Raw genomic sequence first — 4,554 nt, 5'->3', positions numbered from 1 at the left:
GTATCGCTTGATCTCAAAAGAAACTAAATAATTCAAACATCAAGACTCTATTATCATAGAGGCAAAATAGTAATTTAATTTACATCATTTGAAACTCTCCCCCATCAGCACCAGTCCAATCTCACTCCCAGCTTAGCCTGCACATTTAGAAATACATGCAGGGCGTGAGTACATAATACTCAGTGGGCAAATGCCGAAAAACAAGAAAAGTGCTCTTAGAGCTATAAGTTTGAGGCTTGCCACATCTCAGCAATACACAGAAATAAGTTAGCATTTAAAAGAATCTGTGCATGCAGTTTTCATAATCAACATCATAAATAAGTGTCTGCAGACAAAGTAATCATCATGTATGTACCGCATCTACAACTCATCATCATCAAAGGTACTGAGAAGTAGGCCTCCCTCTCAAGTACCGTGACCGGCCGACCCGAAGACGGCTCACAGTCACCTCTGTGCACAAAATCCTTGCTTGTGGCAGGACTCAATTCATCTCATCAGTAGAGGGTAACATACAAGCTCAACATTAAAAATTGGCAAGTCAAACAGTTCTCAAACATCATTTATCTCAAATTATTTGATAAGCTCATAACATCATTATATCATCAAATCATTTTAGAAAACTCGGATAATATTTGTATACTCAAAATATTGCCCACCTGAAGTCCTTCGCTTATTCTGGAAAGAAATCAGGCAACTTACTTCTTCGTCTCGCTCGGGCCTTCATATGTCATCATCACATCGTCATCGTCATCGAAGGTTCATGTGATAAAACAAACCTTAGTCAGAAACTCAATTTCTAAATCCAATCTCTTCTTTACTCTAACTTCTCACTCAACGTCTATTTACCCGTTAAAACTCGATCCCTAGGTATACTCGGCTTCTAAGGATTCACACGTCCTATTATCGACTTAACTCTCAACTCGGCTCAAAATCATAGCAATCAAGCATATAAGCAAGTATAAACACTTAAGCATATTAAAAACACACATAAACAAGTCAAAAACAAACTTTACTCTGCACTGACTCAACTTTAAAACCTCACCAGACTCTGTACAGAACTCTCCTGGGGTCGTAACTCATACCAAAAGAAACCTCTTCGAGTCTAGTTTCATTTAAAAAAAAGTAGGATCAAAAACTCCAAGTATTTTAGGAGATATGACTGTTTTACTACAGTCTACCATATTCGGCAGTTTTTAGCAACCGAAAAGTTTGATTTTTGAAAAATAGTAAACGTTGTCAAAACGGTCTGAAATTTTGTGGGTACTTAGCTAGGACACTCAGGTCTCAACCATAAAAATTTGGGTTCCATAATGCTAAGAAAAGCTACTGGAAACGATGACTCTATTGGCTACTCCCCGAACAATTCGGCAGAACGTAGCAGCTTTAGTTTTACATTTTATAAAAATAGCAAACGAAGTCCAAATGACTTGAAAGTTTACCGGTGTGCTCAAGACTCTCAAATATACCTACCATACAATTTTCAGGGCGTTTGGATATCAAGAACCCCTCGAAAACAGTAGGTCAGTGTGTCGTGAAAAACGACTCCGAAACATACACACAAGCAAACATGCTCAACTCAACATTTAAACAAAGCAAACACATCAAAACTCATTTTAAGCACTTAAAGCACTTAAAAACATTCAAATACATCAAAATACTCGTAATACTCAATCTCGACTCTTTTCTTTCATCATCCACTCAAATCTCATAGAAAACACTTCAACGAACATATCTAACAAATTCATTTTCAATATCATGCTCAAAATTTCTCAAATACTCAAATATGATCATTTACATCATATAACTCATTATTCACATATTCATTCACTTTTTATCATAAAAACTATATTTATTTTATTTTTATGAAAATCCATGTATCAACATAAAACTCTTAGCAAAACATGGATAAAATTCTCATAATGATCATAGAGCAATTAAACCTCATTTTATAAAGCATCAAACTCACATCATATAAAAACTCAAAAATCATACAAACTAAAATAAGCCAAAATTTTATTTAGCCTACAATAGACTTAATCAAAAATACAAAGACACTACTATCATGCTTAAAAACATATATCTCAAGCAAAATCACTTAAATAACACATAGACTAAAAAGTCCTAATTTTTACTAAACTAACTCTTTGAAATTTTTACAAACACATACAAATCTTTAATCTACTCATAGATCTTTCATTTTTAACCAATTATTCTCACATCAAAACCATCAATTCACCAATAAGGGCATATATACACATATCCCTAATTTTGGTAAACTAACCCACATCAAAAACTCCAATTGACATCATATACTCAAATTAATCCATCAATCATCATCATATACACCTCATAGACTCATTTACATCATCAATTCATCATTTAACTCATTAACTCAAAAGTTACCATTTTTGGGTAAACTAACTTCCATCAAAGTTTCACATCTCATGACACATATTTCACAACATATATCAAACATCAATACACATCACATAATCTCTCATTTTTCACCCCCAAACAAGAAGAGAAAAAGAAAAATTTTGAAAGGGGTGAAGACCCACTTTTTCGAAAATTTGGAAAAGAAAAGGAGGGGTGATTTTCTTGCTCATCTTTCAAGAATACACTCACACGACATCTTTCAAACAAGATTTTAGGGAAAACATGGTTACTTACCCAAGTTCTTACCAAAGTCTACACTTTCTCACTCTAAATTTTGAGGCTCTTCTTCAAGGAATCTCTTGATCAAATGAGGATAGATAGTGTTTAGGGAAAGTTTTAGAGTGATGTGAGGTGTTTGGTAGTATTATTGGAAGCTTCGAAGGTTTGCTCTAATGGTGGAAAATGGTGGAAGTGTGAGGTGAAGGAGATGAGTGATGATGGGCGAAAATTCAAGTGAGGGAGAGAGATGATGGCCGAAAATTTTAGTGAGGGAGAGAGAGATTTGGCTTTGCAAGATTGAATTTGATCTTGCATATCTTATGAAATATTTGGTAATTAATGCTCCTCTCTCTCTAATCTTTTCTCTCTCTCTCTCTAATCTCTACACTCTCATCTCTACTCTCTCATTCTCTATACTCTCAATCTCTACTCTCTCAATTCCATACTTAGCAAAATTGAGACATATAACATATGGTATGGGAAATTAAATAAAGTGTGAAGGGTGATTAAATAAAAATCACAAAACTATGGTAAAGTCACTCATTAATAAAATACCATAGTATAATTATTCATGTGACCAAAATAATGATCATAGCACTATTATTAGTGCACTCACTCAATTATAATATTCCTCTTCGTAGGAAAAATAATTTAAAAAAAAATATATGCCCGGAAAAATTTTCATAAACCGGCATCATTCGATTTCTCGATAAAAATAAACCATACTTGCTTTGGAAACTTAATCAAAATTCCAAATGCTAAGGTCTCGAATAAAAATCATAATAACTCGGTCACAGTGATACACATCACGAAAATCACATAATCGATCAGTCACGTAATTTCACATAATGTCACATCTAAGCAGTCGGCAAAGCAAACAAACTAGACATCTCTCGGACCGACTCTTTTCAACAAGGTTCTCGCTCTTTCTTCCTTGACTCTAGGTCAGACTCATTATACCTATTCTCTTTAATAGGTCAGTCAAACTCTGATAACTCAGTATCTGTTAAATTTATTCCCGGTAATCGGAAATAAAATCTCAACTCAATTCAATCAGCATCTCTATCTCAGCTCATTTCTCGAATCTCATCATTCTAACTCTATCCTCGGTTTAGTCACTCGTATCTCTATTTAAAGACAATCTGTCTTATCTAATCATAAAAAAAAAAGTCTCGCATCTCGACATCTCAGTTCTCTCAATAGTGTTAAGACACTATCTCACATCATAGGAAAAGTACGGGGTGTTACATCCTACCCCCCTTAAAAAAATTTCATCCCGAAATTTGAGTTATTCACCTTCGGGAAAAAGCTCTGGATACTTCTCTTTCATCTTCTCTTCAAGTTCCCATGTTGATTCTTCTTGACCGTGATGTCTCCATTGGATTTTCACCAAAGGAATCGACTTGTTCCTCAATTGTTGGATCTTCCGGTCCAGAATAGCATCAGGTCTCTCTTCATAGCTCAAATCTGGTTCCAGGGATACTTCTTCTTGATGAATGACGTGTTTTGGATCAAACACGTACTTTCTCAATTGAGAAACATGGAAAACGTCATGGACGTTCGCGAAGCTCGGAGGCAACGCTGGTTTATAGGCTACAGGGCCTACCTTTTCTAATACATCATAAGGTCCTATATACCTCGGTTTAAGTTTTCCTTTCACTCCAAAACGGTGAACTCCTCTAGATGGGGAAACTTTTAGAAAAACCTTGTCTCCCTCTTCAAAATGAATCTCCGTTCTTCTGGTGTCTGCATAAGATTTCTGACGATCTTGTGCCTCTTTTATTCTCTGTCGAATCTGTCTCACAATAGTGATCATCTCTTCTATCGCGTCAGGTCCAAGTACCTTTCTCTCTCCAACTTCATCCCAATAAAGCGGAGATCTACACTTCCTTCCATAAA

General features: G+C 35.3%; 1 long non-coding RNA gene across 1 annotated transcript; it reads right to left on the bottom strand.

The window, feature by feature from the left end:
- LOC131023743 (uncharacterized) lies at nt 1–2,863 on the bottom strand. Its single transcript, XR_009101514.1, has 3 exons — nt 2,671–2,863; nt 657–718; nt 1–137 (listed from the first exon to the last, which is right to left on the bottom strand). It is a non-coding gene; the product is annotated as an uncharacterized LOC131023743 (long non-coding RNA).
- Nucleotides 2,864–4,554: the final 1,691 nt, after the last annotated feature.

The sequence above is a fragment of the Salvia miltiorrhiza genome, chromosome 4 (assembly GCF_028751815.1).
Source record: "Salvia miltiorrhiza cultivar Shanhuang (shh) chromosome 4, IMPLAD_Smil_shh, whole genome shotgun sequence".
Taxonomy (NCBI): domain Eukaryota; kingdom Viridiplantae; phylum Streptophyta; class Magnoliopsida; order Lamiales; family Lamiaceae; genus Salvia; species Salvia miltiorrhiza.
Note: the sequence above shows the minus strand (reverse complement) of the source record. Positions and strands in the feature narration are given on the sequence as shown.